The 25260-nt window shown below is 31.4% G+C and overlaps 1 protein-coding gene across 1 annotated transcript in view; it reads left to right on the top strand.

Moving 5' to 3' along the window:
- The window catches only part of LOC124362458 (disks large 1 tumor suppressor protein-like), a 713149-nt gene that overhangs the window by 153651 nt on the left and 534238 nt on the right, over nt 1-25260 (top strand). The gene's annotated exons all lie outside the window — the stretch shown is intronic.

Here is a 25260-nt window from a genome sequence, read left to right on the forward strand (position 1 = left end):
TTTTTGGAAAAGTTATATTCTTTATGACCTTTTTCAGTTATTGTACGTTAGATTATGTAATGCGTATTCTATTTATTTTACACAAATTTGTAAGAATAATTGATTCCAATAACTCGTTTATATATCTCATTAAAACAATTATTTGAATACAGTTTAATAATTGTTTATTTTTTCAGGTTAGTACGTCACTTGAATGGCTATAAAAACTATAGTGTTGGCAGTTTTGGTCAAGGTAAGACAGTAGCCTTAAACGTTTGGTTGTTCGTTTGAAATGAATGTGAACAAATTTAAATTTAAAATTGATTTATTACAGTTTATATTTTTCACCACTTAAATCTTGGATTGGACTCTCTTCTTGTAAATACATTGTACGACACAAGACATAAATCTCGAGTAGAAGGAACAACGCTGGAAGGCTCGCTCCTCTTAACTACTGGGCCGTGAATAATAAGATTTACGCCCCTTGATTGTTCTGACAGTTAACTATCTAACAGTCGTCATAACTCATATTGTTTGGACGTAAGGACGATATCATTTAACAACTCGACGTTCCTTTCGTTTACTTTAAGTATACTGTAAACTGTTCTTTTTCTGAGGAAATAATAATAATGATCGTAATAAGTAATTATTGTTCATAAACACTTATATAGTTTGAAACATTATCATATTGTAGAACCTGTGTAAATCTTTTCTGCTTTAATTATAAAGATCGTATTATACTGTATTTTATGTACTGCAGTTATCTCATTATCCAACTAGTTTCTAGTATAAAAATTAATGAAAACTAGTTCCATATTATATAAAAGTTATAAAACTAGACACCGAACCATGAAAGTCTTAATTAAAACTTAATGATATATATTGAATAAAAAATATAATCGTCCACAGAAAGATTGGTTCTTATCTTCATAAATCTTTTCATACTTGACTTAACAATTAAATAAGGTGTAAATGTTGTACTATTTGGTATATTGACATACATTGCATGTATAGAGTAAATTCATTTTTTCTAGTTACACTAAAAAGGCAAATAAGTACTACTAAGCTTAATTTGTATCTCCTATTATAACTGATCCTGATTATGAATTGTAAGCGTACCTAAATGGCAGTAAATTGAAAATTGATTTTATTATATAACAAGGTCATAACATAACGCCATGTGTAAAATGGCGATTGCATGTCAAATTTACAGACTATAGCTCAATTTGTCATTATGCCTCACGTTAAAATTTAATGCAATTATATTAAGTTACTTCTCAAATTTAATTATACTTTCTCGTTGACATAATGGCTACCAATCGACCAATGAAAAATATTTACAAATGCTCAATCATATCCCATGGAGTGAAATTCACCATAATCGATTTTTCCTTTACAGAAATCAGACTTTATACCACATTTCAAATCTAAAAGTCAATGTTTTCTCTATATATCGTGCGGACACATAAACAGACATAAATGAAATGTTTGGTAAATCTCTATTCCACTATTACGTCCTAAACTTAAAATAAAAAGATTACACTTACAATAAATGTACTTATCTAATATTTATAACAACAACAAAAGTAGCAAAAACGTGTGATTGCAATTAACTATGTCCCTATACATAGCATATCGGTCAATTTGAATTGTGATCTGGTAAGTGAGTTACTAGATAAACTTACATCTTTTATGCAGGTCTAATCGTATACATTGTTTAGAAATGCTTGGTTACTGAGTTATAGCGAACGAAATTTCTCGTACGGATTTCAGCTCACCATGTAAAACGAGGACTTTCTAAAATTCTGGTAAAGTAGATTAATGTGTGAATTCAGTAATTTCTAATGCATATTTTTATATCTGACTTTTCATATCTGGTTTTTCATATCTGGCTTTTCATATCTTTTCAATAACTACATGTTTATTTTGTTATTTCTTCAACAGATTGAAGTGTTTAATAAAACTTGTAGGAAATATTATTCTCAAAAAACTACAAATAAAGTACAATAAAGTAAATAAAGTACACTGAAAGCATCAGGTAAAACAAATGAGTGCACTACGACGTTTGAGACACAACTCCAAAGCACGGCGGAGGAACCGAGTTTTCTACTCAAATATATGAACAATTGATAGATATCTTGTAGCACTTCGCTGACCCTAGGTCAAGTAATCTAGTTTATCAACAACAATTCATGTCGAACAACGAATTAATTGCAGCATACGCAAGAGAGAATTGAAGCGTTTACCTCTTATGTGTGACTTAAATTGTGAACATTGTGATAAATCTGTTGCAGATCAATCTCTTAATATGCAGTTAATAGAGAACACATATTAGTACAGATTAGATAATAGTAATAAGAAGAACAAAAATGAGACATATCAACAATTTTTCTTAAATTGCTGGTTTAGCCGATCAATTGAGCAATCGAAGCAGGAAAGCTGTGAAATGAAGGTACCAAAAAACAAACCAGAACATATATAGGTACACTAAGTACTTTTTATAGAAATGTAAACAGAATGCAGACATCAAGTAAATCCATAATGAAATCAAGCACCAAAGACCTCTGAATATCTATGAGATGGATATTTAAGATGCGCTATTTCAGAACATAAGGCACCAGTTTGTAAAGTCAGGAATTAAATTAAATATAACATATTTCAAATGTTGTTTTACCCCACAGCAAAACTAACACCAAACTATTAAAAAGCAAATTGAATTATGCTCGATGGAAGATGTTTCTATACCTCACCCTCATCGCCACTACTACGTCCTAAACTTAAAATAAAAAGATTACACTTACAATAAATGTACTTATCTAATATTTATAACAACAACAAAAGTAGCAAAAACGTGTGATCGCAATTAATTATGTCCCTATACATAGCATATCGGTCAATTTGAATTTTGATCTGGTAAGTGAGTTACTATTTAATTGAAATAAAGGAAAATATTAAAATATACTTTACTTACACCGAAGTTTAGACTCGACTCGATTTCTTAAACAAAGAACAAAGCGAAGCCAAAAAATAAGTACTGATTAATCATAAATTTTACGTTAAAATTACCAGACGAACATAGGCAGTTTTGGGAAGAGGACTAGGCCTTCTTGATGATCTCGACCCGCGCGCAAGTTTAATCAGCTTCATTGGTAAACTCTACTAGTGACGAACTCATTAGGCGATAGCAGCCGGCGGGAACACACGAGCTGTGACGTCATTAGTAGTTCACTCCGCTTTGCTCCTCATTATCTTGGTACATCCATCTACATAATGACGGAAAACGGAGCACTTGGTTGGATCTATTACGAAGTGACGGCGCCAAGAACATGAAGCCAGTTTAGATACAATCCTTAGTCGACTTTACGCAGATTACTTTGCACTTAATATTACCGCAATTTTTTGGAAAGATATACGAAGTTGCTTCATTATGAGAACGACCCTAAGGTTAAATACCTCAACTGACTTCTTCAATTAATTATTGGCATTTATGATTTGAGGCCAAAACGTCTTATTATCAAGATTGTTTTGAATACGTGTGCTCTGCTTCCTCTTTTCATTTCCTAGAAGTCAACATTGTACTTTTCTTTTCAAGCTTTTTAAAATCAAAACCAATTCAACTAAATAATTTAATTTCAAGTATAGTTATAAATCTGCATATTAATTGCGTGTCATTTACTTCATTGTATGATGTTGATATACTGTTACCTTTTTACTATGAGGTAAATGGCATTTACCAATTGATGTACTCCACATATTTTTATTGTAACTGGAAACCCATAAGTGTAATTTTTATATGCTAAAATATCTAATTTATAAATATCTTAAGGCTGTGGCCAGCTTGTTAAGGAATTTCATTCAAATATAGGGAAGGTTCAAATTTGTACATGAATTTTGTATTAAACGTTTTCAAACATTAATAACGGGAACTTTTACAAAAATTATTTTACAAACACTTTTTCCGAATCAATTAGCCAGCTTGGGCATTATTTTGTTCGAATCATGTTTTGTAATATCCACTAATAGACATAGCTTTTTCATAATAGAAAATGTCATTAAATATCACTTGCAGTTCAGTCGGGGGAAAAATAAATATCACATGTCGCCATCATAAATGTTAAACCCAAGATGTATTATTATTTTAGATGTTTAAGTTGCTCATTACTGATGAGCAAATAATTTTCAACATTTACAAAAATCGTTATAAGCATAGAACTTTATTTAAAAAAACGAGGAATTTATTTAGTTATTCATCCAAAATTATAGTTATAAACATATCCATTTATGAAGGTTCAATTGTATACTGATTTAATTGGAAACATAATAGTCTTAAAGTATATTTTATATTTATGGACACTTATTTCGACAGTCATGCAATGATCATGGTAGTTAAACATATGTAGGCTACATATAATTACTATTATATACTTACCACGCTTGTAACATTAACATATTTTTGAAAAAAAAATAGTTTTTACCTGTTTATGTTAAATTTTACTTATCGCATAAAAAATTAATACATCCAGGAAAACATGTAGTAAGGAAATTAAAAATATTAATCAGTAACTTAGTCTAATCACATATATTTTATACAGCATAGAAATGGGTTATCGTGTAATATAAATTCTATATCAGTAAATTAAAAAAGTCTATAGATTCAAAATGATATAAACAAAACGAAGTGTCAACAATAAATAAATGTGTCACATACCAGTTCAAAGAGGCTGCATTGCAAGATAAGCATGCAATATGTCTTGGTAATTTTACTACTTGTTTACGGTGACTGCTAAAGCTCGATACACATGCTTTTTCGTGTCAACTCATTTTTATGCTCATCCATAAACAGATTTCTAGGCTAAACGTAGTTTTTAGTGACGTAATAATTCCGTTAGTGTTCAACATTTTGTGTTGATGTCACATGAAGCATACCGGTTTTGTTCTCAATTTATGTTCAGATGTATTCCAAGGATTGGGCGTATAAATACAGTTTTATTGAAATTATTATTGTTTTCGTTTAATGCTGTCGACCGTAAACTTTACGTAAACGTCTCATATTTTCTAGTTTTAGTTGTAAATGCAAGGTAGCCAACAGAAATAAATAAATTAAGCACCATAATATTCTCTGCGCTTAAAAACATGTGCAAACAATCTAGAAATTTGTTATTTTATTTAAATCTTGGTAAAATAAAATCGTGTTACTTATTTTACCTATAACAAAGTACGAGTAAACATACCATGTACGTGACAACAGGCTCTTTTATTAAAAATGTTAAGTTTATAGCTCGTACATCCATCCTTGTAATGAAACCGCACATCCCCGTTTGCAAAGTAGACCCAAAGTAGACAGTTAGGAAGCGAGTACCCATGGTGGCGAACGGGTTGGCGGATCAGAACTAAACCTAGAAGGAAAAAGAACACCTGGATAGCGTGCTCAGATTCATTTACTAATTAGAAATTCACCACTAAAACACAGAGTAGAAGAAAAAAATCATCATCTTCAACCAAGATAAGAACCTTCCTGTGGAAATAACAATATTGGCCTGACAAATTAAAAAAAAAAACATGACTACGGTTAACCCAAAATTTTTTTCATGTATCTCAGGTGCACATGAATAAATAAAAAAATTAGGAACAGCAATAATTTAAAACAAGAACTGCCAATTCCATCCGGTATCCTTCGGCTAAGGGCGGTCTCCTAATGAAAACCATGAACTAAAACTAAATTAGCATTTAAACTAAACTTAAAAATAAATAACAAAATATAAACTATAATGACTGGCAACAATAACTAAATTAATTAACTAAACAGATAACAGGGTATCACAGTTGTTTGACTAGTGTATTCATCCCATCATGGAGGCCAGTTTTCAAACAGAGCAGGAAAACCCTGGAAGTGTCTGCGACCACCCATGATGCAGAGGCAGCAGGAGGCAAGAGTTCATCTCCTGGACCTCGTCAGTGACTGACGTAGAAATTACGTCGGCATGTTAGTGGGAAAGTTAAAAAGGAATTAACATAAAATACTTGAAAAGGCAAAAATTTACTACAAGTACTTCCTCTAACATGCAAGAATTTTCACAAGTTTCTTGCCACTCTGAAAAGGATGTGCAGAGCGCTCTGAAACAGTACAGTCAGTGCCTCCTGCAGACTCAACGAACAACACTTACATGCACTATATAAAGACACATACATGAGCCGGGGAGATAACTGGGCTCAAGACTTTGAACCAGCTCAAAATATACCTCCGGCAGACAAAAGAAAAGTGCACCAGCCTAATGAGTGATAATTTGCAATGAAGCACACGTAACTTCATTGTATTCATTATTTTTTATGTAAAAAAAAGTATCCTGCAAAATAATTTTGTTCGTTATATCCTGAGGATAGTTGTGCTACGTAAAGGATCAGCCAAATTCCATAGAAGGAAATTCCCATCATCAAACAATAAATTACCTAAATCTAAATTAAGCTATATGTGAAATTACAAGTCCGTACCTAGATGAATAGTGGAAAACGACGCACAGACAAATAGACAAACATATATAAGAGGAATGTTGTTATAACCCTTAGTGATATCTAAGCAAAATACACAAAATTTCAAGGTTCATCCGTAATTCATAGTCTTTGTAGGAACATGTGCCATTATCAAACTTTATATTATATAGGTATAATTAACCTGATGTAGTATCAAAGGACGAGATAGAAGTTAACGATAGTTTACCAGCCAATCAACCAAATATCACATCTTAAAATGTATAATTGTTATAAATTCTGCATTCTCTGATGCCGCTATGTTGCTGTTGCCAGTATGATTAGACGAATATAAAAATTCTCAATAACCCTCAGCCAAATCTATGGAGTAACATGCACCACCATTGAACTCTTCATTTTGTATCAATATTTATTTTGTGTTTGGAATTTATGACTTTCATTTTGATGCAGTATCTCTCAAATTAATTTTAACATTGAGAACTATATTATTGTAGATAGTATCGATAGGTATCACTGCTTCCTTACTTCCTAGTATTAAATAAGTATTATTAATTTATTAACTGTTTGAAGTTATAAAAAAGTTCCAAATCTAATTGGATATTATTCCCAGAAAACGCATTAAATTGCTACATGTAACTTACGTCCAATGTTAATATAATTTTAAAGACACTAACAATATGTGTTATTGTTCTCATGAAATAAAATAAAAGTGAAAAATAAAACGTACCTCTCAAATGGAATAGTACCTCTCAAATACATCTGAGAATCCTTGATTTTTGTTGTAGATTTGGGGAGAGAAATAGAGAAAAGATGAGTCAATATTAGTTAGTACTGACAAAAGAAGGCTTTAAGAAGTTGGTCGATAAGCTTACTGGCCAAACAAAATAAAACGTCTTACTGATGCAATGCGTAAAAGATGCTGACAATGAGATGTAATAGCTATATAAAAATATTCTGTTAAGATTGGAAAACTGTAATATTTTATGTTAAGACCCTTTCTCGGTACATGGGCATAAAGTTAGCTTTGCACGTAAAAACCCAAATGAGTCTGACCCATCAGGTCATATCCTTCAAAAGCCAAAGCATCTGACCAAAAAAATAGTTTTTATCTGTTGACCAAAAATGGATTACGTCCTTTATTTTTAATAAAGCCATAATGAACTCTGAGAAAACAAATTTAATACAAATTAAAGTTGTCTCCCCTACTCTTTGAGCTGTTTCCGAAAGGCGATCTATTTCAACCAGATTCAACACCATGGAAGTTAAGAAGTGTTTAAAAATAATAAAATCGATGTTCTTTAATGGCCAGGAAAATCATTTAATTTAAATTTACAATGTGAAGTAACGAATTGCAAAAGAAGACTACACTTACAAGGGCATCAATGATTCTTGCAGTATCGTGGCTCTAAGATGAAGAAATTAAAACTAGTTTCCCTAAACTTATATATATATATATATATATATATATATATATATATATATATATATATTATATATAAATATTATATTATATTATATAAAGTATTCTAAACGATGAAAAGAAATATAAAAATAAAAGATAAAAGCATCAACTAATAATGGATATTTGTATCAGAAGTTAGGCCTAAAATAATCCATGTAAGAATAAATAGTGTTGTTTTTTATTTACTAGTGCTTACATTAACTTGAGCTCTATCTTTAAGTTAACACAAAATTGTTCTATAAAAATCCTTTAATCTGTTAATTTTGTTAAATCTAGTTGAATATACGGTGTAACATATATTTGCTCATATATTTTATTTAAATAGTGGCCAGCAAAATAATGACAGTATGTCAGCTATATAGACTTTGTACTAAAACAGTATCCTGTGTATCCATACGTGTTGACACAAATATCGTTGTGTTTTTCTCGTCGCTTATAACGACTGCGTGTCAGCTGTGATATGGTAATAAAGTCACAGATGGCCATTACGCTGGCCTCACAGTATAAATGTAGCGTATAACAAACCTTCCTAATCTAATTTTCATTTGCTCTTCTTACATCTCTGTCCGTGTTAATGTTCTTTTAAAACTGGCCTTATTGTTTTATAATAGTTCTTATTCTTATAGCACCATCTTGAAATATAATTCATAACTAAGATCATTACTGGTACATTTTAATATTTGATTAAACTTGCAAATCATTTAGGAGAAAAGCTTTTACAAAAGGAAGCAAAGATTGATTTATTAGCTTATTGATATATTTATATGGTAAAAAAATTTAAACGTAAGACAGTTTTAAGGTTATATATACCAATAATTACAATATAAGTCGTAAAACCTAAATTATTGTACATCAACCTAAAAATCGTTTTAGTGCAAAATAAAAATCCACTCTAAGATGGTCAATAGCTGCAAGTGATGTATAAGTTTGGCTTATTATTTGACGCTGTTCATGTCATTTTCAAAACAGTTTCGAATATGTGACTACGGGTGGAACTCACCTCTCTATGTTATCTAATTTTAAAAAGAATCCCAACAGGCATGGTTATTTAGATTGTGAGTCCCAATTAAACATAGCGCCAGTGGTAGTATGTGGGCGAGGAAAATATTTCATCTAAGCGTGCCTCATGCACCAGAGACGTAATTTCATGGGGTCTAAAAAGGTTATTTTTAGGCACCCTTAAACGGTAGTCAAGCATGCCTGAAGTTATTATTGGTTCTTGTTTCGTCTTACACTCCCTCCATCCCCATACCATCACAGACCAACGAAATAATCTTCCATCTCTCTACACCAAGACCAGAAAATGTTATCCCTTGTGAAATCCCAGTGGTAGAGGTGCTTGCAGAGAATATGTAAAACATTTAATAATTCTATATGGACTTCATTATGGAGCCAAGAATAAGACTTTCAAATTCTTACCTATACAGTAGGGGGATAAATTATTTCCTTCCTTTATTTAAAATCTTACAAATAATATTACAAAATAAGTCACAAATTAAAGGAATTAGATGCATGGAAGGCGTGGCCATGATCAACCAACGCAGCATTTAAAAATTCTCAATTACTTAAGATTGTCAATTGTTCCACATAAATGGTTGTTTGAGTTTTAACGAGTTGGTTGGTTCTTGAGTTTTCTTTGTGAAAAATGCATACTTTTATAAATGAAATGACTAATAACTAATGACTGGTGAATTAATGCTAACAAAAGGCAACACAACAACCTAATCCTTATACATAACATTCTTGCTTAAGTATTTCTAAAAGAATCATAGATAAATAAAATACATCTCCAAGACATGCAGAAGAACATAATCAAGTGCAAAAGGCATATGTAATAACTATTTCCACACAAGCTGGAACATGTAAATATATACATTTTCAAAAGTTTGTTTGTGGATCTGGATGTCATGATTGACGAGAAAGCAAAAGGCGAGTATCTTCCATCTATCTATACAACCACCATAGTTCCGTCACATGGGAGATTGCAATAGAATTGCAATTTCACAGAAATCTGCCTAAAACAACGATTACACTGTTTGAAACTTCGGCTTGCAAAAGCTTATTAGAGACAACGTTACAATAGGCTACCTGTTCTGGTCCTATTGTTGGCGGCTTTGGGAACTCAGTGGACGGCTATTGGACGATATTACGCGATTCCTTTGTTCTTCTGCAACAGCAATATGTCGGTCATACTAGTACTTATATACCGTACACAGTTAAACTGTATACTACATAGAAACTGTATAGTTCTATAATTATTGTCTCCTGTATTACTTAGTTTATTTGTATTATATTTTCATTGTTAGATTTATGTGGCGTTATTACGTAATAATACTACCATTTAATAATAAAAATATCTACATTTAGTTGCTATTTTTTAATTTGTGTTACTCTTTTGAGCATCGTAATGTGATGTTAGTTGGCTGAATATTAGCAAAGCCTATCACTCGAGGAGCTAGAATTTAATTTCTGTCTTGTTGTCCGCACTAAAATATATAAAAAACTAACTAAAAAATATAGAGACTTGAGATTAATCAAGAATTAAGCTTCATTTTCATAGGCAACACTGTGTTCGATAACGGTGCTTGTCACTCCATAGGGTTACAGTGAGTGTTAGGCGAATATTAAACATTAGCCTTATGGATACCCATTATTTTGAATGTAAAAGGAAAGTACCAGACTAAATAAATATTAATATATGTAGCTTAACTATTCTAACACATACCTTGTCATCTTTTGGATACTTTTATTATTTAAAAATTACTACTGGTATGAAACCTAACTCAATGAACAATAATATAAATTAATATTTTAGCAGGATATCCTACAATTTTTCATGAAACTTCATTTGTAAAAATTTAAGAAAGAATTCTATGATGGCGCACGTCCAACTATAGAATTTGGCTGAGCGTTATTGATGATGTTACTCAGCAGGGTGACACAAATTCTCAATTGAGTAACGGAGGGAGGAAATAGTTTATTATCTACATAAATGTCTGCCTGTTAATCTATCCGCAGGACATCCCAAGAATGAAATGTACTTTTTAAGTAAACTTTGGATTTGCAAGAAACTTCAGTGAAGCCTGTTACGCGATACGTGCTTTTGCTTACTCCTATCTTGTATAAATAAAGCCTAATAATATATCATCAAAAGTATCTAAAACTAAAACAAATCCAAAAAAATCGAATTGTCTTTTAATATGTATGAATCGGATTTATAACTATCGTACTTTGTAGGGGATCTAAAATGTGATTGGGTTATAAAAGTAAAATAATTTTCGTAGGCCACACATTTAAAAATGAATTGTTAAAATCTCAATATATTACGTAAATTTCAAGACATTTAAACTCCTTTAGGTTTTTAAAAGTCATGTGTTGTAAGTACCGTTCAAATGCAATCTTCACATAATTCATCAGTACATTTGTGAAAAACTAGGTTTTCAAATATCTAATTTTTAATTAAAGATATTATATTCAACATACTTCTATCGCTAGGTTTTCTTGAAAAAGATACTAATCTCCTATGATTAAAATGTATCTATCCAATTCATTGTATTGTCCCATTTCTGCATATAATACCTAGATGCGGTATACATAAAACACCCATTACACAAGTAATATTATTATAATGACGTTTCCACTGTTAAACCTAACAGTTGTATCTTATGTATACAAGTAACAGCTTCTTGAATAATTATATGTCCATTAGTTTTTACTTTCCGGGGGAATTTTTACATTTCTAAATTAAATTTAAATTAAAAAATTTAAATTTTTAAACAAGTAATATTATTATAATGACGTTTCCACTGTTACACCTAACAGTTCTATCTTATGTATACAAGTAACAGCTTCTTGAATAATTATATGTCCATCAGTTTTACTTTCCGGGGGAATTTTTAATATTATTTGTTAAATTTTACACCACATTTGTCTAAAGCTGCTCGTTTCCTTTATAATGGAATATTATGCATATAGACTCATTATTTTAGTGGTAATAGTTTAAACAATAACGTGTGATGCAGATGATTAGTTGTTCATTCCTCTTTATTTCTCATTAACTGCATGCACTCATCTACATAATTATATACTGTGTGGAGTATAATGTTTACTCATATAACAATATCTTGTATTCCCTATTTGTATTTACTATGGATGTACAACGTAATTATAATGCTTTAATGAGCTGTCGTTATTGGTATGGGATGTGGCAGTGCACACTATCTAATATTCCAAATACACATTTTCTAAGAGTGGTCATTATTTCAGTCTATTCCGTTAGGGTGCATTGTTGTATGAACCATTTTATATTATTATTACCTAGTTTACGTTGCTTCAAATGATTATGAATGACAGTAAACATTAATATTTATCAAGCACTATAACTATAGATGCAAATATAAGCACACTCAAATGGTTAAATATTTATTGTTTTGGTGGTAATCGTGGTTAGTAAACTATACTTTCTTGCAATTTACACAAAACATTTAGCTACCATTAAAATAATTTTTAACATAATGAATTTCATACGAGATTATATTAAAAGTATAGCTCTTTAGACGAAAAACACTTATTGGAAATGTTGGTTACCTATTTTTGTGCAAGTAATTCGACAAAGTACAGAGAATGCCAGATATTGCTCCATTTCTGGATAGGTTTATACATATTTGAATTATTTATCAAGGACTAAGCCTTAAACTGCTTAAAATAACAGCGGCCGAACAACCGTTAGCAAATTTATCTTTTATTAACTTGGCTAAAACTTTACGAAAAGGCCCTCTTAAAAATTTGACTATCCCAAACTTGAGTTGATATCCTTCCATAAAACTTGAAGCGCCCATTTAAGCCTGCGACGACAGAGCAGCTTTGTAAGTCAGGAATATTTGTGCTTGGAAATTAACGATGCAAGTACAGATCGTTTAAGGGCTAAACTAACTAAAAATTTTTCTTAGTTTTACCGCCTAAGCAAGTTTTATCTTTTTTACATAGTGTACTTATGATAGTTTTATTTGAATCTCTTCTCCTAAACTGTTTCACGTGATCGACGATAATAAACTTTCTAATACGTTATAATTAGGTAGCCGAAACACATTTGGTATCACTAAACGTCTTTCCAAATTTGTTATTAGTATTGTTTTATGTGTTAAATGTTTTACATTTTTCAGTCTGTTTTACAAAAACTCAATAGCCGTTTATAATGCCAACGCTCCAATTGGCACACATAGTTTTCTTCCATAACTGCTGTTCTTATTAATTCATTTTTACCATCCTATCGGTAGTCTGACTAGCATATATTACGATTAAATATGGAAATAAGTCAATGCCAAAGTGAACGGAACCCAAACAATAAAAATTTGCTCTGAGAAATAATAGCAGTACACTAAATTAATACCTTCCTTAGATCAATAATAAATACTACATTTCAAATACTATACTAACCAATTTTATTTTTATCTGTTGACTAAATTGGGCACTCCTCTCCTAGCCGAAATATATCAGGAATCGTTGTGTCAGTGATATGTTCACACATCTGAAAACATAAAGTAATATAGAAACGTAATATAGTCCTGAAAAATTTAAATCGCACACGTAGGACTACTTCTTACGTAAAAGAGGCATAAACACTCAAACCATATTGACAAGGTTTGAGTATGCCACATCACGTGTCACGTAACAGGCTTGACTGGTGATGTACGCAAAACTTCAACTTGATGTGTGTATGTTGTAGTTGTGAGAGTGGGGGCGCGCGATTTTATATGTGGTGTGTGTGTGTGTGTGTGTGTGTGTGTGTGTGTGTTGTGTGTGTGTGTGTGTGTGTGTGTGTGTGTGTGTGTCTGGGTGTATATATATTACTTAACTTACGAAATATTACATTTTCCTTTTCTTTTCATAGAGTGACAAGCATCATTGTCTAACTCGCCGTTCCTTTTATAGAAATGAAGCTACTAAAAGTTTTTAGTTCAAAGGTAAGTTCGGTTTTGAGGCTTCGTGCAGAACAGACTGACAGAAATTAGAGTTGTCCAGCCCCTGGAGTTATAACTGAAAAACAATGTGAGAGGGTTCGCTTTCACTCATTCACTAATGTTTAGGATTGATTTAATTCTCTAAGAGACATCATATTTTTGCTGAGGTACATGAGTGTAATTGGTTGTCTATAATCTAAGCTTTTTGCTCTTGAAACGCATAAACAACCCATCTTGAACCAGGTGCGGTACAGTATGTTCTTGGTTTCCAGCTGTGTGTTCCCTCGCTCGTCATCTTAGATTGTACTGTCTGAGAGCATTGCTCGTTGTGCCATGTTTGATTCTTCAGCCACTGTAAAAATGCCGTACCACAATGTCAAGTTAGCGAATTTTGCGAAAATTACTTGTTATTTACGTATTTGCAATGTCGTTCTTTAAGTTGAGAACTTTAACATTGTTTGGATAATATTATTCGCCGTACATTAAATAGTATAATATTTTCATTATTAACGTAGAATATTTGAATGTCAGTGGTGGGAAATTATAAAGTAACCTGAAGCTCAAAGCCTTATATGTAAAATAAAACTGTGTATTGGTTTTTTGTTATGGAATTTACAAACATACATCTATCCATCTACGTCTATTCAAAGGTTTGATATCTATAACATATCAGTTAAGCGTAAACCTAAGCAGTTAATTGAAGAATATTCCAAAAACTAATCATAAACCAATACATATATAACTCATCATTTGCAAAACGTTTTGTAGGTACGGTTGAATACAATAATATTCAAATTCACTTCTATTACATTTTATTTGCGTAACTACTGTTGCTATATACTTATAAAATTAAGATTGATGCTCTTAATTCTTTGTTACTTAACGTCAGAATTTGAATTTACAGTAAATTAATTGTTTGCTATTATTTAATTTTGACTCGAAACATACTTTCATATAATTACTCTGTTACCTTGAGATCCACGGTAATTATTTCATAACACGAGTAGATAAAACTTTAACAGTACCTATAAAATAACAACTAACTAGTACATGAGAAGTTATAAAAAAAAATACTTTTCTCTCCACATAAGCGTATGAACTTTATATTCCATTATTAAAAAGCTAAAAAGCTATCACAGAAAATTAATTAGTTTAAGCATTCTAAATGTATCGACTTAATTTTAACATTAATGGTATACCTAACCAGTGGTGTTATTCTTTTAGCTTTTTATTTCATTTAAATAGCATATATGGTACCTAGGTACAACGTACAATTGTGTATTAATAAAAATTTATAATTAATACGTTTATAAAGGTTTTCAAGAAACTAATATTGTACCTCCTTGCTGGTAAATGTTATTATACAAATAAACAGCCTTTAGATAATATAAATGAAATTTAAGAATTGAATCCACAAAAGTGCTTTAAGGGTCCTGATAAGGGAATGAATTCGATTACTGAAAGTTATCAGCGGAAATTGTTTCATTTCCGCTCAGGAGAATAAAAGTCCTTCGCTTTATAAAAGGCCTTAGTTTTACTGTCTAAGATGCTATATGTTAAAATATTTACGAAACGTTTTATAAAATTTTATATGTGGATATAATTCAAAGAAAAATATTTTATGAAAAAATGTTAATTTATTACTTAGCAAGATATGTCAAGAAGTATTTCATACGTAAATTATTACTATTGCATGAAACTTTGTTTCTACAAGATCCTGTGATGCGCGTTTTTGGTTTAATTTCTTTATTTACGACTGTCTATTGCCTATATGCAGGATATCTTAGAAGGAAATTTAGCTATGTACTTGAATTGTGTTCCTAACTACCTTGTTGGATTAGAGTGTGTGTGGGTTTCAGAAATTTTGAAAGGTGAGACTTCAAACGAAAGATTATAAATAAAAGATAACTACTACAAGGCTTAATTTTTACAGTCAATAAGAGATGCTAAAAAGTTAAAGCAGGGACACGGTTCACTTCTTCGATGGAATACATGTAAGAACGTACACAAACCGATACTAAACTCAAGGAAATGTTCTACAAGGCAAATAGTTTTGGCATATGGAGGCAAATTTAATACCGGTATATTGTACGATAAGAGCTGTAATTGTTTTATACTAAATTTTATGTGCTATTAACTTTTCAATATCCATAGTTTTTTTCCATATTATATAGCCGTGAACTGTGGATAGACTAATAACAATAACATCGCTTCGTCAAACAGTTCAAAACTGTAGTCATAACATTTACTATAGTTCGACTTTTAATAAGTCATCTTCTGGTATCAGTGTCAATAAATATTAAAAGCGAAGATTATTTATAATTAAATCTGTTAGTCGTCATAGTTTAAAATTTACTAACGTACTGTGTAAAACCCAACAGATAAGTAAATAATAATAAGAGACATAACATTTGATAGGCCTATCACACATGAACATTAAACATGATACAACAACACGGTCGGCACAAGATAGAGCAACTAAGACTGATCAAAAGAATAAATCCAAACCATAATCCATTTGAGTTCCAAAAAAGTAAAGGTGCTGAAACTTTATTATAAATAGTTGATCAACATATTACCAAACAAGTCAATAAAGGTTGTCATGCCTTATGTCTCTCCATAGGTTTATCTAAACCCTCCGATACTATAGACTATAGCAAAATGATTGAGGCTTTGAGGGTTACAGAAATAGTAGAACGTCAGCTAGCACTGTTCTAATCTTACTTAATCAACAGACTCTTCACTGAAAAGATTGCTAATACCTATAGTGATCATACTCAACTTGCGTAGGATTCCTCAGGGAAGTAATACACACAAGCATACACACACACACACACACACACACACACACACACACACACACACACACACACACACACACAGGATTAATTTAAAGCAGTAAAAAGGGTAAACATTTGTGCCGGCGCTGACGATGTAGTCATGACAGGCTAGTTACATAAATATATCTAGTGCAACAAATAAGCTGTAACACGATTTTGACCAAGTTAATGCGTGTCTTCATAGTAATGAATAGATTTAGAATCCAAAAATAATTGTTATTCCATATCCATTTGAGAAGTAATAACACCTATATAGGTTATATAAGTATATACCTATTATAAGATTACATACGTACAATTTTCCAAATCTACTGAACGCCATGAGAGAAATTGTAGTATGTTAATGGAAGATATTTAATAATCTTGAGTCTACAACTACCCTGTAATTAGTTATTATTGACTGTGATCTGACATGGGAATACCATTTAGAGAAATTAAGGAATAAATTATAATAATACACTACCAAGTATATGTCAGGTATATGTTTTGCATATTTTAACTGTAAATAGTTTTTAGGGAACTATTTAATATAACAGACCTTACTATTAATTACTAAAACAATAGAGTTATACTCTTATTACATTCTCTTATAAATAAGCGATTTCTGGTATGAAAATTAATACAGTAATTAAGCTTTAAAATCGTCTGCGTTTTGAAAGCGTAAGAAATGTAGACCGTTATAAATAAGGACCAGTTACTAACGTAGTATTTCAGCTGACGACATCCTGGCTGAGATTGCTTGAAGTAATCAGAGAAAATTGTGTTCAGTCTCTTCTTGCCAAAAGTGCGCGTGTGAAAATTTGATAAGGGGTGAAATCGCGTTGTTACATTATTAACTTTTGAGATAAGGCCCTACGTATTAAAATGCGTTTATTATTTGTGACAAAGAAGAAATAATGGAAATTATATCATGCTTGAAATTGCCAAGCAATTTTCTGTTTTCAGCGAAACCTCTTTTTCACTCGCTAGATGGGTAAAAAGAACTTTGATGAAGTTAAAGCCACAAATAGAGATGTCAGGACTTTAGCTACCTATACTATTTTATAGAAACGATTTTTTCATATCACAATCGGTATCAAGTATCTCTGATTATCACAGTGTTAATACTCGAGGATCTCGAAATGTTTCATTTATACACGATATCTCGAAAACAAACTGAAATACAGACTTGAGATGTTGCACGAAGCTTCATTTATACATATTAAAATTGATTTTCATGATATTACATTTCACTAAATTGGATTTTTTTGGGCGTTAGTGAAAATATACATTGGTAATGGGTAATCAAGGTAGCAACGGGAAAATCGCAATATATATTTTTAAACTAAATGAGTACTATCATGTGACATCTTAACATTTGACATAATAACACGTGTAGCTCTATATAGTTCACATTTGTTTGTAATCTCAGTAAAACCTGTTGAGCGACACGTGGTGTGGCCCACTTGTGCTTTATAAATCCTCTTTACGTAAACATCCGATTCTAGTGACCTAGGCTCTGATGCCTCCAAAGAGGTTCAAATACATCTTATTATACGAGTTTAGAATTATCAGGTACTTTATAACTAGAATTTGAAAACATTATTGATACATCTACAGAAATAAGTAAAGAAGGGAAAGGAAAGGGTTTTAACGTACCCAAAAGCTGCTTGTAGTTCAGTCCTGGTGTTGTCACTGCTTTCCGAGTTCCGAGCACAAATCACAAGTACGAGGATCACAATGTTTATTGTTAAGTTTATTGATAAAGAAGCGATGGGTTTATTATGGGAATATCATGATTCCGAAGTGGCTACCTAAGGGTCTAGCAGTGGTATACACATGTTGCCACTTATGAAGTTTTTTTGTGTTATAAAAAAGTAGAAGTTCTCGCTTGCTGGCTAATTACAATTTCAACTCAAGTTATCATGAGATAGCATCAATTTTTAGAACTTAGCTTCTTAACCCTTTTAAATCCAATCATTAAAACCATTTTTTGTACTAATTACCCTTACCTTTTTCTAAGGTAAATCAATCGTGTAAATCAATCAATACTTAAACCCCTTCATACGGGATTGGAAATAATAATAATCTTCACTCGTGGACGTCATCTTATAAATAATACTAAAGGGAATTTGTATTAATATTATTTGTAGATTTATTCTAACAAAGTTGTTACATAGTACGTTAAATTACTGAAATTTTCAGGTATTTTATGTCAAATACACCCATGATGATAAAGGCTGCAAGATTTTACAATAGTCACAAAACTAAGAGAGATCTCTAAAAGTGTATAATCTTTTAAATTCTATTTTTTCATATGAGGAGAACCTAGATAATAAAAATTGTATAAAATTAAATCTAACAATAATTTAGCCAATTTATTTCAATGCCTCTATTATGAAAAAAGAGGAATAATTATAGACTAATATAAACGCTACCATACCAAAAATATGACCTTTTCAGATTCGTTAAGGATATATTAAGTAACTTCGTGCAGGTTCAGTTTCAGACAGTTAGTAATTATGTTGAGTACTTATTGTTATTGCTACAAAGGAAAACAACCGCAATGTTGAAATATTTTATTTAATAAAATAAGCAAATGAATTTGATAAAGGCGTGTGTACTATTGATCTACCAACTTTGTTATTAACTGATATCGTGTTTATAACCCAGATTTATACAAGAAAAATATTTGTTTCAAAGTTTTGCTGACCTTTTACTTGGTATATTCTACACTAAAATAGTAATTTAAATACTAATTAATAACACACAAGGCATGTAAGAGCAATATTTTTAAATTAATGGTTATGATTAATTTGAAAGTTGTTTTATGGACTGTATGAAAAATCGTTTCATGTGATAATTCTATAATGTCAGAGTCCAGCAACTGTTGTATAAAATAACTGCTAACAAGCAATACATAGGAAGAGAATGTATTAATAATGTATGATCTAAAATGGAACAGAGAAATAATTCAGTCAATCAAACAACCTGATGATGTGAATAGCTGATGAGTACATCGCCACAATGGCCCCATAATTTATGTCACTCAAACTGATACCTGATGCCTTATTATTAAATTAGTCATTAGTAAATGGTACATGATGATATTGGTACAAATTTAATTGATCTACAATGATATTTTATGTGCTGGTATAGTTAGGCTAATATTTTAATATGTTAGATGATAAAATCTTTATGAGAGTACTGATTTTGTTTACAAATTTATTTATTATGATATTTTCTCGTTATCATCATTCTACCCATATAAACAATGTAAAAATATTCGCTAACACTCAGCCGAATCTCGTGGAGTAATGTGTATTATCATCGAACTCAGTGTTTTTCATGTAGAAATTAAGCTTCCTGCACAATTTTAGGTCTATAAGACAGTCTGTTTTTGAGACATCGTGCGGATGGCAGACAGACAATCAGACAGAGATTGAAATTAATCTTTTCCAGATTCTCGGAGTGGTCGTTAACGCTCAGCCAAAAATATCATTCTTTATTTAAACTTGTGTACAATTACCGTTTTTCTATAATAAATGTCGTTAAATAATTTAAGGAACTCCTGCCTCCTAACTGGCTAATAATGTTAGGTGTTATTAAAGGATCATACACATCTTAGAAAAGGATATTGAAGTTTAAATATCCGATACATACTCAGTGCATTGGTATGAATGGGTCAAAAGTGAACAATTATAACCTAAATATGGATTATTACAAAATAGCTTTGAATAGTCAGGTAATAAACAAATTAAATAAAACAAAGGAAGTCATTTGGAAACTCTTTATGGTCAAAGGATTTTTAGCATGAGATCGAGTAATTTTAATTTTTGTTTGTATTTACGAAAAGTTTTAAATTACAGAACTTTGTTGACCTTCACACGTGGCCAATATTTCAATAGCCTCAATTTTGAAATAAGGTGCCTTTCATTGCTCTATACAGACATTGTGAATGATCCCGCCGTTATGGTTGAAGATACATTATTGGAGAAATTAATGTCTTTCATCGTTCCTTAGAATAAACCTTGAATGAGTGTTGGTTGGCATGGTTTAATCACATTGAACATGTTAGTGTCAACTTATCCTCGGAAGCCTTAAAATCTGTGGCCAAATATTACTTGATTAAGGTACTGATTACGACGTACGATGGCTTAATTAGCTCCCACCTTTGAAATGAAATTGTGTTGCCCAGAGCCTGTTCAAAAAATCGTTTCATGAGAAATTCAATACAAAAAGAACCTGTTCGTATTACCGTAATTTGAACTTCAGACAGTCTTACAGGACAGTGTTCAAATGTTGGTTCTACGATGTCTGCATTTTAGAACCAACCAAATTGTTTTTGTCTAAATGTGGCTTAACCAGAAAATATAATATATATTTATATATATATATATATATATATATATATCTTATATATATATATAATATATATCTTATATATATATATACAAAAGTCTTCCGATCATATGTTAGTTTGCTTATTTAAACGCATATGTGACAGATACGGCCAAATACAAAATAATTGAATCGGAAAAAGTAAGCGCTCTGTGGTGTAATGGTAGCACATTCACCCGGCAAGTGAGAGATCCGGATTTGACTCCCGGCGGAGCAAGTACTTTTTGTGATTCAATGTTTATTGAAATTAAATAAGGCTCTTGCCATTTATACAGTCTAATATATATATATATATATATATACAGGGTGTCAATTAAGTCTGGAACCTTTTTTTTTAATTTTTGAACCACAATAGAAAGAAATACCAAAGTTCACACGTGCTTACTGGTGATAGTAACGCATACATCTGCCCAATCACTGACCGGATAATCCCTTTGGGGGACGGTCTACAAGGAGTCAGACAAAATTCTTAAATAGCAGCATAGGTCAAGTTTTTATTAAGTATTACAAGTAAACACCAATTTTTAAGTACCTGTGATCAAAGTAAGTGTTCAAAATGTTCCCCTCCCATCATCTGACAATGTAGTAATCGAAGCCAGGAATCAATAATTATTACCAATAACACAAATACTGTTAGAATGTGAAAGTGGCAGATAGAGTCATACACAGCATCCACAGAAACTTAACGTTTGGGCAGGTATTACAGGAAATCAAAATATGGGCCCCATTATTTATCAATGGTAATTTAAATGGTGACTCGTATCTAGCAATGCTCCAAAATGAGATAGTTCCTGTACTACAAAACTGCTCTTGGTCGACAATTTCAAAGAATTTATTTCCAACAAGATGGCGCGCCACCACACTTTGCTCTCCTTGTTAGAGAATACTTGGATACAATATTCCTTCACAGATGGATTGGAAGACATGGTGCAGTTGAGTGGCCTGCTCGTACCCCTGATTTATCTCCGCTGGATTTTTTTTTTTCTCTGGGGATACCTCAAAGATAAAGTTTATCGTACTAAGCCTCGAGATTTGGCGCACCTAAGAAATCTCATAGTCTAAGAAGCTCAAGATATTCCTCGTGACTACCTTCAAAATGCAGTGGATGGCTTTTACAACCGCCTAGGACATTGCCAGACGATGGGAGGGGAACATTTTGAACACTTACTTTGATCACAGGTACTTAAAAATTGGTGTTTACTTGTAATACTTAATAATTTACGTTGTTCAATTGTTTTAAAATTCAAATAGCTATAACTACTGAATGAATCCACCTTTTGAAGTCCGATTTGCAGCATTGTACTCTGCTAAGTAAGACCTTTAATTTGATACCAAACTTGACCTATGCTGCTATTTAAGAATTTTGTCTGACTCCTTGTGGACCGTCCCCCAAAGGGATTATCCGGTCGGTAATTGGGCAGATGTATGCGTTACTATCACCAGTAAGCACGTGTGAACTTTGGTATTTTTTTATATTGTGGTTTAAAAATTAGAAAAGAGGTTCCAGACTTAATTGACACCCTGTATATATATAAATCAATATTAGACAAGAGACACTACTATACAGCGATGCAAAGATCGGTGGTTTGCCTTTATAGGCTAGTGTTCATATTATAAAAAAATTGTGCATGTTGAGGCATGCTCCCGTTCATCTGTTTGTATTTGGGAAATAAATATTATTCATTCATTCATCTTCTTTTTATTGCAGCGTCTGGTATTTGACGCCTTAAATCTGGAGTCATGTGTTCATCTGTAGAAATTCAAAAGCGGTGATGAAGAATCTTAAAAAGAACTCTGCTATATTGCTTTGACATCAGAGATACCTAGACTACGAAATAAAGTGTAATAAATCAAGAAGTATCCTAATTGTCTCATCAGGTGCACAATTGAATTGAATTATGCATATTTTATGTGTATAAAGAAAAATAATATTCGTTCTAATTGATTATCTAAATAACCTTTACTGCTATTTCCTATTTTATAAGATATAGTACTGAGTTGAGCTATTAGAGTAATATATAGCCTAAACAAATGACAATAAATAAATAAAAATTAAATTGCATAATGAAAACTATAGCAAGATACATCTTAATAAATAGTAAATAGTTTGGTAATTTTGATAAAATAACCAAACCTTATAAAAAACCCCTACCCTGCACTATTAGTACGTACAAAAAAGTAGTCAATAAATGGTTAGTAGATGCTGGGCGAGATGGGTTTCGTCAGTATTTTCCCTCAATCTACACCTAGGTATGCTGTTTTTTATGTACTAAATTTTGTTATATTTTTGTAATACATTCATTCAATGTTAGTCTGAGTGTTTGGTGAGTGTATAATCGTTCGAGTGCAGGCCAATGAGGGCGTGTGTGCGTGAGTGGTGTGCAGTATGTGTGCGTGGGTGTGCAGGATGTGCAGGTGTGATCCAAATCTCTCTCTACTTATATTTGTTAATTTTTAATTAAAGTCTTTCTGATTGCTCTTTTTTATGCAAGTTTTTTAAATTACCTTTTTAAATCTTCAAATTGTATTTCCTACATAAGTTACATTCCTTTCAACTTTTAGATTTTTTATTCACTATATTTACTCAGGTATTCCATGCTCTGGCCTTGTATGGTTTATTTCAGAGGTTACATCTTCTTTTTTTCATTTGTTAATGAAAATGTTTTTATTACTGTCAATTCATTCCCTTATTTTGATTTAAGATTTTTGAGTGTTAGTGGTATAGTGCAGACTGATGAACTCGTTTCTCCACACAAAGGCTGATGCCCATGTGGGGATAATTTCCTTTAAAGATATTTTTTATGTATTTTATTTACTCCATATATAAATTTTGGAAACAAATTAATCAATCAATCAATAAATCAATAGTTAAGAAATTTGCATTAAAATTTATTTTAACGTATCAATAATACGTTATGCGATTAATGTTCCTTATTAAATAATTCATGTTAAATTAGTTGTTTTGACGAATTTATAAAGGAAAATTAAAGATAAAATTTTATTTCTGAATTAAAACTTTTATAATAAAGCATGCAATACAAATCGTTCAATCTAACCCATTTTCAACTAGTTGTCAGGAAGCAAAAGCAGCAATATCCGTTCCCTGTGGCGGGTAGTAGCAATATGTCAGACAGTTAACTTCCGAGAAGGCACTGCAACTCTATAGTGTACTTTTTGGATGAATCTCTTTTAATATTCTGGGAGTAAAATGTTCACAGTAATTTACACTGTGCAGTATTACTAACTGTGTTGTTTCTATTCAATGTAAACTTGTTTATGTGTCAGGTAAAATAAAAAAATATGGACTACCGAACGATCGCCTTACCACTAAAATGGGTTTAATTTTGTATGTACCTAAAGGTATTTATAATGTTTTTATTTTTGCTTTAAAAAGTAACCCAACATTGAGAAAGATGGTTCACAAATTCAGAAAACTCGAGGTTTCACATATTCTACTATTTAGTTTTTAAAGTATGAGGTCTTTCCCATTAAAATTCTATTTGTTGTAGGAATACTGAGACCCGCTCCTACACCTTCTGATACCTTCTGCTATATCTTCTTTATCTTTCATTAGTCCAAATATTATTATAGGAGTCATTAACCCTAAAAGTCACTTGGGAAGTTATATTTTTATTTTTGTATTGTATAATGTCATTAAAATACGAATACGGCTTATACTAACTAATATATTTAATATAAATACTACCCACGGCTTCGTGATTAAATAAGATTAATTCTTCTACAAAGGGCATCAAGGGTAACTAATTTTTAAGTATTCTGGAGAACAGTGTTTGCCATTCGAAGATACACTTTTGAACACTTAAGATTAACAACTTTAATGGCAAATACTTCCAATGTTGGACTTAATATTTTTATACAAGATATGGTAAGTAGGGTTCATTCATCTAATGATCTTTTCAATGACAATTCCTTCTGATTGGTTTTTATAGCGTTATTGTTGATAAGTATTATAATACATTAATATTTCGTGCCTAATTGTTATTAAATAACTTACAAGACCTTTTAGACATCTTGTTGGTGTTCATCCATCTGTGCGATAACTCCTAATAGAACAGAGCTACAGACTTTATATATGGTGCGAGAGTTTCTTTTGGTCTAAGGAGGAATTTTACTACATTTGAGGTGGAAAGTT

The sequence above is a fragment of the Homalodisca vitripennis genome, chromosome 5 (genome assembly GCF_021130785.1).
Source record: "Homalodisca vitripennis isolate AUS2020 chromosome 5, UT_GWSS_2.1, whole genome shotgun sequence".
Lineage (NCBI taxonomy): Eukaryota > Metazoa > Arthropoda > Insecta > Hemiptera > Cicadellidae > Homalodisca > Homalodisca vitripennis.